General features: G+C 42.0%; 1 long non-coding RNA gene across 1 annotated transcript; it reads left to right on the top strand.

The window, feature by feature from the left end:
• Positions 1–95: 95 nt before the first annotated feature.
• LOC148214794 (uncharacterized) lies at positions 96–6301 on the top strand. The gene is made up of 3 exons (XR_015797508.1): positions 96–614; positions 1037–1107; positions 6039–6301. It is a non-coding gene; the product is annotated as an uncharacterized LOC148214794 (long non-coding RNA).
• Positions 6302–10027: the final 3726 nt, after the last annotated feature.

Genomic DNA, 10027 nt, shown 5'->3' with positions numbered 1-10027 from the left:
CGGCGATCCAAAAGGAAACCGCGGCAGGACCAACCCCTTAAAGGAACACGCGCGCCGCCCCCCGAGCCGCACTTCTGGGCCGGAGACCCCGGGAAGGTCTCCGTCCAGCTGGCTTTCTGTTTTTCCTCGGGTGGCGCCCGTGATTTTGGGCAGCACCCGCCTCGTCTGGCAGTTTGGAAAGGGCCCACGAGGCAGGGACAGAGTTCGCCCTTTCTCTTTCTTATCCATGCCTTCGCTTCAGAGTTAGCCTTCCTTATTTACGGCTTGGCTCCTGGGCTTTAAATATTTGTCCGCTGCTTCTCGTTAGAAAAATTCCAGAGGCGTTTTTTGCAACAGCTACTGCAATCGTTCGCCACAGTTACTGCAAAATATAACCAGTGTGGTGGTGGTGATTATATTATTTATTTAATCTATGTACTACAGCTGTTTGCCCAGTGGAAAAAGAAGGGAACTAGAAACAGAAGCTTGGATGAAAAGGCACAATATTTTTGTCCTTTAAGCCTGCGTGTGTGTGAAGTTATTATCTAACCCTGATCCATAACAAGATCTGATCTTAACGGTTCATCTTCATTCATAACTGCAAGGGAACAATGCTGAATTGAAGGGGAAAATGGGTGAGCAAAGGCTTATGTATTAAAAAAAAAAAATCCATGATCAGCTTTCCATTATGTTGAAAATGCCACATTAGCTCTGACAGTATGTATTATTGAGTTATCAGTCCAACCAAGACAGATGGCCTGAGGTTTTGCAATTAATTGCTTCTTGGGTTCTAGCCATGGTTAAAAGCCACATGTGCTGGATCACAGTTCCTGTTCCCACCAGCCAACCTGGTTATGCTTGCTGGGGATAATGGGAATTACAGTCGTCTCAGTTTGGGTTGCTGAAGGTTATCTTAAAGCCGTTGCCACAATATTCTTACTCAACTGGGGTATAATATCAGAACAGACAAGCGATGGGTTTTTTTTAAAAGGCGTGGCATTTCTTTTTCTGCCACTCAAGCATTTTTCAATGGATTTCTTATCCTTTATTCTCATAGAACATTGAGGATTGTACAAAGACTGGAAAGAACCAGATTCAAGTTCTCCTTCAGCCCACGAAGTTTGTCTGGTGAGTCTGCATTAGTCACTATCTCTCAGGCAGCCTCCCTTATCTCAGAGCTGTGAAGATGACTAGGTAGATAATCATGTCCGGTCCCTTGAGCAAAATAAAATAAAAAAAAATGGGAGATGTAAATAAGCAGTATAAATGATGATGTTAGCTGCAGCTGCTGTCTGAAGTCCACACACAAGGCAGATCTTCCAAGAAGTTTGCTTCGTTGAGTTATGGCACCTACACCTAAGGGAATGGATGCTGGATAAAACCCTGAGAGAGTAAATTCCTTTGGGGGTGGCTGATTCTGAGCAAATACCCTGAAGCTTGTGTTGCCTGAACATTTTCTTCAGATGTTCTTCATCTCCTGAGACCATCGGTAGCAAGTAGAACAATAAGGAACCAAGAGTTTGTCCCTTGCGTCCCTCCATTTCCAAAAAGGTTTTCTCACTTAAATTCTGGATGCGAATCTTCTGTTAACAGCATGGGAATAGAGCCTGTTGAAATGATGGCCCCCTTGTAAAGCATTCAGGAGAGATGAACTCTTGTCTGAATTATCTTCTGCCTCATCAATCATCCCTTCAGAAGCCTGATCTGATGCTGGTGCAAGTAGCTTTCCACTCGTGTGCCCTAGGGTGTTTTTTTCCCCCAGGCCACATTGCTTTTCTTGTGGCCACATCACTCTGAGTCATAATTCCATTCTCATTTGCTCTGGTTTTGTATTTATTTCACATCGATGGTGAGCCTTGCATTTCACCACAACTAAATAAATAAATAAACTAGCATGGAATTTGAATGTAACCTATTCTTCCCAAGCTTGCATACCAACAATGTTATTTATGTGCTTCTGTCAATGAGCCCATCAACTGATCAAAGAACCTGTCAATCAATCCATTAATAGCCCAAAGCACCCACCTGATCGAAAATAGCTTTAATACAGTGTTTTTCAAACTTGGCAACTTTAAGTTGTGTGGCTGGGGAATTCTGGGAGTTGAAGTCCACACATCTTAAGGTTGCCTAGTTTGAAAAACACTGCTTTGATACAATTTTTGGTAATATTCTTTGCCATCCTGACAAGCAATTGTGGGAGGGCTGAAAGGAAATTAATGCAAGGGAAGGCTGCCCAAATCTGCAGCAAAATGTTGCAACTTGCAGGACTCTAGATTCCCATTTCCCAGCCACCCACTCAATCATGTTGTTTTCTGGAATAATTGGAGCCCCACCAATTCTCCATCTCCATTCTTTATCTACCAAGCACGCTCTCTCCTACTTTTAACCATCTCACCTTGGTTTCTCCCCTAAATTTTATGGGTGTGGAAAATGTGGGTTTTCCCTACTCTAATTTTAATTTCATTTTGACAGCCTAAGCATGCATTTGACCCCTTTCCCCTGTCAAGAAGAGAGAGCTAAAGGCAAGATAAAGACAGCATATCTCATATGATTGGTTTGGGCTTTGTGTGATGTGTGAATACAGCTATCATGCTCTGTAAAGTGTGTGGTATATTCAACTAATTGTGGTTAAATGCCTACATGCCATAGGACTTGGTTACTTGAGGGACCACTTGTCTCCCATAGTATCTGCCTGGCTGATCTGATCTTGCATGGCTGGCACACTCCAGGTTCCTTTAATTAAACAGTGTCATCTATCAGGAGCCCAGAAGCTCCCCTTCTCTCTAGCACCACCTGCCCTCTGGACTGAGATTCCCCCCAAGATCTGGATGGTGTTTCGAAAGGCCGTTAAGATGTGACTTTTCACCCAGGCATTTGGCAAGGGACGGTGAGATCCCTTGCTTTGTTCTATCCAATCTGTCATTCTTGCCATCTTTTATCTTTTACGCTTCCTTTTAATTGGTTATATTGTAATTTCTTTGTTTTGATTGTTGCGAGTCAGCAAGAGATGTTGGGAATCAAGCCAAATATTAGATAGATAGATAGATAGATAGATAGATAGATAGATAGATAGATAGATAGATAGATAGATAGGCAGGCAGGCAGGCAGGCAGGCAGGCAGGCAGGCAGGCAGACAGACAGACAGACAGACAGACAGACAGACAGACAGACAGACATATATTTAATAACAATTAAGCAAAACAGGGCTTGATGTAATTTATGAACATATGCAGTAGATTATCAGAAAAATTTCCAGTTTATGGATTATGTCTGTGCTGAGAAAAACAAAGGGTCCTATGCCATGTAAGCATTTAACCACAATTAGTTGAATATACCACACACTTGCAATAAAGCATGATTTACAGAACATGATAGCTGTATTCACACATCACACAAAGCCCAAACCAATCATATGAGATATGCTGTCTTTATTTTCCCTTTAGTTCTCTCTTCTTGACAGGGGAAGGGGGTCAAATGCATGCTTAGGCAGCCAAAATGAAATTAAAATTAAAACCAAGGGTTTTTCTGATAATATCAAGGGCAATTTTTGTGATTTCACTTTTGTTGCTTGGAGAGCTGACTTTATCGGGAGAGTAGCTACAAAAAGCTTAGCTTAGTCTGCTAAATTGGGACTCTCGAAGTAAGAAGATAACCAATATCCAGTTTCAAGATAGTGTCACCCAGATGTGTGAAGCTTGGATGGTAGGAATTTTAGCCTAACACATCTGTAAGCAGCCAGATTGGGGGAGATGGCTGCAGTTTCTTTTGCCTCCCAGGCACAAATTCCTCCCTTCTGCCTGTCTCTGCTGGCTGCTGGATTGTTGCACCAAAAGGAATTGGAAAATTGTGTGCACTGTGACCCATTGGCCTCTCGGCCCTCTGGGCTCTGGCTTAGCAGGGCAACTTTGTTATTCTAGGATGAGGAAATGGGGTTTGGATCCAGGCAAACCCCTGGAATCAGGAACTGCTTGGACTAGAATGAAAACAGCCTTTGATTTTCTTAAAAAAAAATCAAAACATCTGCCTGGCTTGGAGTGCCACAGGTGGAACCCTGGTCTGATCTTTTTCATGGGATCCTAAATCTGGGGATCCTTTGCAGGCAAAGCCTGAGCTCTAGTGTTCAGCTATGGAGCATCTCTTCATCAGACAGCTGTTTCAGTTTACAGTACTTAATTAATGTGGACGTGTTAGCAAGTCTCTGGTGGCTTCCCCAGGCCTCCCTGCCCCACTCCCTTGCTCTGCACTGGGGCAGCCGTAGCCAACTAGCTATCTCTCACCCAGATGCTGCTCCTTCCCGACTCCTCCTTTGATCTTGGGGGCCCAAGTATCCTGGCTAAGGACTGGAGTGACGCTATTCTCTTTCTGTCTCTCTGATAAACAGCAAGTGGCTTTATCAGGCAAAACCAGTCTGTCTCCTGGTCCCAAACAAGGAACCCTTGTCTAGAAAGGATGAGGGCAAAATTGCTTTGCTTCAGGGGTCACCTTCAGAAGGTACCCTGAACCGAAGCAGCAAACTCTGATGTCTGAGCACTTGAGCAGGCTTCTCCCTTGCACCCCAGGCCTGTTCCTTGTTCTCTGCATTCTGGCTTCCCTGAACATTGGAGAAGCAGCAGCGGCCATTAGTTGTATATGTTTACAACTAATTCTGTAAATTCATATTTACAGACTGAGCACATGGAGAATGCAGATTTATCCAAAGTAAAAGCTTGGGAGCCTGTTTATATTTATTCATTTGTTATTCATTCATTCTGTCTTGCCTTCCCTCCAGGTGCTCAAGGTAGCTTCAAGAGGGATCCATCTTTATTCAGTCCTCATACTGGCCGTGTAAGGTAGAGGTTGGGCTGAGAGTGTGTGACTGGCCCAAAGTCACCTAGCAAGTTTCCACAGCTCTCCTAGTCTAACATCTTAACTCTACATTAGATGGTCTCTACCATTTGGGTATCTAATTTAGCCTTCCCAATTGGATGCGATGGACTATAGTTCCCTTCATCATCATCTTTTGATAGCATGGCCATTTCAGGAAAGACCCCAAATTGGGAAAGTGTAGACAGCACCAGCAGCAGGTTGGGTGGGGTGGGCAAGTGGGCAAGGAAATTCAAAACAGACCAACAAATCCAGAAAAAGTCAGTGGCAAACAATTCCATGTTCTTGCCAAGGAAAGAGCATGAACGTACCCATCTACAATCATCTATCAACAGACATCTGTCAACAGACCCTGGGAATGCAGAGAAGGGAGAAAGATCGTTATGGGAGCTGTTATGGAAAACATTCCTGAGTCCAGGGGAGGGGGAAAACATAAGAACGAGACTCAGATTAACTCCACCTTAATAAGGCTTGGGGTAAATTGAGCTGGAGAATTCTTTCAAGATTCTGTTTCATCACTCTACTAGCAAAAAAGATCTTTCCAGAAATCCAAAGGATTCTTGTTTCCTGAATTTGCCTGATTCAGAGGGCTGGATACCATCTCATCCCCATGAGCTGAGCTGGACTCAAGGGGGTTTTCCTTTTTATCCAGCCCCAGACACTACTTTTTGGAATGCAGGCCTAGCTCACCGGTCAAAGGCCAAAAATTTTCCTGGAAAAACTGCACACATTTGGTTTGAAATATGCTTTGGAGACTTCACGTCCTATGCCCTCTCTTAACTCACTTTGCAAATAGGATGTTTGGAGATATGTCAAAAAGATTGCACGTTGAGCAAAATTGTGTCAAAAATATCAGTTTTACGGAACTCCGTTTAGCAGACTTTCAGATGCAATGGACCGAAATTCTGTCCGGACATCCCCTTGAAATAACAGACAATCCTTTGCATCCAAAAAAAGTCAATTAAATTTATACTAATTTTACAGGGTTCTTGATGATTAGCGTCACTGCTGTAATTTCATAGAGCTAATTATGTAAATGACATTGTGGCACCACAAATGATATAAGTTGATACAAATGATATTATTTGCTTTTTTCTTTTTTTTCCTTTTCCTTTTTTTTTCTTTCCTTCTCTCTCTCTCTCTCTCTCTCTCTCTTTCTTTCTTTCTTTCTTTCTTTTTTTGTGCCTTCAAATCAGTTTTGACTCCTGACGACTGCCTGGACTAGTCCCTGCAATTTTCTTGGCAAGTTTTCAGAAGTGGTTTGACCTTTCCTCCCTCCTAGGGCTGAGAGAGAGAGACTGGCCCAAGGTCACCCAGCTGGCTTTTTGCCCAAGGCAGAACTAGAACTCAGTGTCTCCCAGTTTCTAGCCTGAAGCCTTAACCGCTACACCAAGATGCCATTTTGCAAATAATGTAAGTCAGTGGGAATATTGTAATTTGTGACTGGTCTCTTAAATCAAGATTGTAATAACATTATTCTACAGCCACTGAGCATGAGAGAAGAAAAAAACATGAAGCACTGGAGGAGTAATCCTGTGAATATACTGGGAATATATACTGCCAGTGCCAGAAAGGTGCTAAGTGTGAATATTGTTGGTGCCTTATATCTGCTAATGTTCAAAAACATAGCTGTTGTTCACTAAACAGTTTGGACTGAAACTGATTGAAGGACCACCATACCAGTATCTGCCTGCATGTTGACTTACCACTGTCCTTTGGTTGTCGAATACAAGGAACACTCCTTTGTGTGCATTAGCCCCCTCCCCAGACCCCTGATCCAAGTTCATCTGAAGTCCACCAAGCCCCATTTCTACAGGCCTATAGGGAGAAAAGTGGGATCTCTTTTTACTCAAATGCAGTAATACAGATGTGATTTGCCACTATTGCCTTTTGTGATATTTATCAATTTTCTAGTCTAGCCAACCACTCTGGAATCTCACTCTGGAGTCTTCCATCCAAGCATTTATCGAACCCTGCTTGACTTCCGAGCTGAGATAAATCGCTACCACCTGCTGAGGCTCTGGAGGAAAACACATTTATTTGCTTCAGCTTTAGATTATGTTTTTATCTCAAAGCAGTTATCTCTGCCATTATTTTAGTATTCTCTGGACTCCTTGTTGATTATTCACTGACATGTATAAATATTATCAATTTTGATTGTTGTGTTACAGCAGTAGACCTTTTTGTACCTAAATCTCCTGAGGAGAGCAGTATGCTCTTAGAAGCATAATAAAGATATTTTGTTCTTAAAATAAAATGAAAAGATCTAACAACCTAGGCATTTCCTAGCACAAGACTTCTCGGTATACAGCAAAATATGTTGCACATACGAGAACTGTTCCATAGACTCTTCCTCTCTTTCTTGTTCCCATGTGGCTTAATAAAAATAGCTTGGCAAGAGATGAGTACGAGAAATGCTGAAACATTTCATAGAGGTTAAAATCTGATTGGAGTACAAAGAGGGGGAACCTGGCTACACAAAAGGAAAAGGAGATTGAAGGTTTCATGTATCACACAGTACTGTTGATTTTGGATTAGAATTTTCTAATGAGGCGCCAGAATGTGGGCGTCTAGATGGTGTCGGGAAAAGAACATTGGTTCAGTTGGAAACCAGATTGAGCAGGTCACCCCCAACTTCCATGAAGTGCTCTTGCTATTTCTTGGAATGAACTCACTCAACACCAATGACAGGATGGTAGTTTTGCAAACCCAACATTATAATCTCCTTTGGTTTTGTTTAGTCCCCAGCTGAGAAGCGTTCTTGCATTTTTCCCTTATCCATTCAAGCTTGCTTTGATGGAAGAGAATTTGCTTTCAAAATTCTTTACAATGGAGGATTTTGGTGAAATTCCCATGAATGGGAGCTGTGTTCTTGTACCCATTAAATGGCAAGAACACCAAGGGGTATGTATGAATGTTCAGTCTTTCTTTTGCCATCAGTCTTTCTAGTACTTGGCAGGCTCCATTCAACCCCAATAAAAAAATTGGGAGGGAAGTTTTCACATGAGCTTTTCCAATAGTGATGCTACTGTCACCACAGTAGGGAATCCTACTCTAGTGATGCAATGAAGCTTTGTCCTCACTTTCCTGGTTCATGGGATAGTAGGCACCTGGAGAAAGTGGGTGAATTCATACATTTTTTTAAATCCAGTTAGTGTGATTCTATGTTGCAGAACTAGCAGATTGGACTTGTGTTGGAGAACCCAGCTACTGAGTTGGATCTGGGTTTAAGACAGATCCTTGAAATTATGAAACTAATAATTATGAAAAACTAGCGCCCAGCAGGAAAGTTCTGACTAAATCTCAGCTTAGTGTGTTTAGTGAGTTCATATCCCATAGATTTTGAGATGACACTGGCAGCTTCCAATGTCTTATCAAGGATTCCTATCTAGAATTGGTTTAGAGGTAATACTGATGCTAGTAGCTGGGCTAAGATACAGTATCAGTAAGCAAACAGAAGGCCATAACTACATAACAAGTATTCAGTTCACACTCCTTCACAGGTGTCTTAACACAACATCTTCAAGAATCATTCAATTATGCTGAACTATCCCCAAAGACCTTCTGAAGAGCCACATCTTAATTGCCTTCCAGAACAATAGCAAAGATGGGGCTGTCCTTATCTCCTCCGCTACGCTGTTCCAGAGGAGAGGGGCTACTACAGAGCACATTTGCCCTCCAGGTTCTCAGTGATGACCTTTCCTAGGACTTGGTACCCACAGCAAGCTTCCTAACTGGATCTCCCCAGATGAGTAGATTCTACACCAAGAAGGTAGTCTTGCCATTTTCAAGTCCTGAAACAAGTCTAGCAAACATAATCAGACCTGGAAGCTTACTGGTAACCAGTGCAACTCCTAAAGTTGTGGTGTAGCGTGCATACACACACACACCAAGCTGAATCTGATATTATTCAAGCTGCCATATTATGGGGCAACTTGAGTTTCTCAATGGTCTACAAGGGCAGCCCCAGGTAGAGCAACATAGAAGTGACATGTTAATAAAAGGCAATGCACCGAGTGGTATATGAACATGATGGAAAGAGTAATAGTTTGCAAGGAGGAAGAATCTAGTGGATGGTGTTAGAGTAAATTAGATTTAACTATGTTCCTTTTCTTATTCTTATCTCATGCCTTTCATTCCTTCAGCTTATTATTTCTTCTTCCTTTTCCATGCTTGGAGATCTCCCTTCCACTGAACAGGAATAGTGTGATAGGCATGTATTTATGTATATACTGTATTCAAACATATAGGTCAATTTCATGTAAGTTTGTATGAACTGCAAATTGCTTTAAACTGCACAAAATGTGCATTGTAATGGTATACAACGTTCTGTAACGTAAAACATTTTTGCATGCAATTTCCACCTAGAGTAACAAATTTCTCACATGCAATTATCCTCAAAATAAAACAATTTCTTAAAACACATTTAAGCATCAAGAATTACTTTGCAAAATTTAGGCTCAGCCACTATCCAAAACATGGCTACCTATCAATTTCTACAGGACTGGGAAATGCAAAATCTAGGTTGATTTGCTGAAAAGACATGGACCAAAGACCAAAAAAAAAAAAAAATCTACAGCCCCTCTAATAAGAAATCGATGAGGGCCAGGAAGGTAAGGGATTAATTACCTGGAATTCAGGAATTGTGGGGATCTGCCTTTTGTGGATTTCTTTAGCATTTACAAGCCTGAGAGTGACCACCTTCTCTACTTTAAAGTTTGAATTGCAACTGATCCAAGTTTGGATGGCTTTGCCAAGCCAGAAGGGAATTGCAAGTGAATACAGACTGCACCAAGGAAGGAAGAGCTGATGGGGAAATGCTTCCTACATTCAGCAAGCATGAAATCATCTGTAGTCAGTAGTATAGCTGGAGAAAAGCACAAATGTTCTTCATTACACTTACAGCAACACGGACAGGGGTTCTTAATCCAAGTGCACGTATATTCACAGTTCATCAGCTAATTGCTTTGCTAACAAGTCCGGGGTGACCAAGATCTTGTCAGCACCGCCTAGACACCACTGGGTTGCTTGCTTCTGGAATGTCTTTTCTTCGCCCCAAGGCATTCTGGTGGGAATCCCTAGAATGCTGTCTCACATTGGCAATTTGCAATGCATATTATTCTGCAGACTCCTCTCTCTTTAGAAATATGTGCAACTTATCAAAAAGGGTGGGAGTTTCATCAAG

The sequence above is a fragment of the Python bivittatus genome, unplaced genomic scaffold (assembly GCF_059951505.1).
Source record: "Python bivittatus isolate LINGU-HERP-01145 unplaced genomic scaffold, Pbiv_v1 ctg000530_np1212, whole genome shotgun sequence".
NCBI lineage: Eukaryota > Metazoa > Chordata > Lepidosauria > Squamata > Pythonidae > Python > Python bivittatus.
This window is presented reverse-complemented; position numbering and strand designations above follow the sequence as displayed.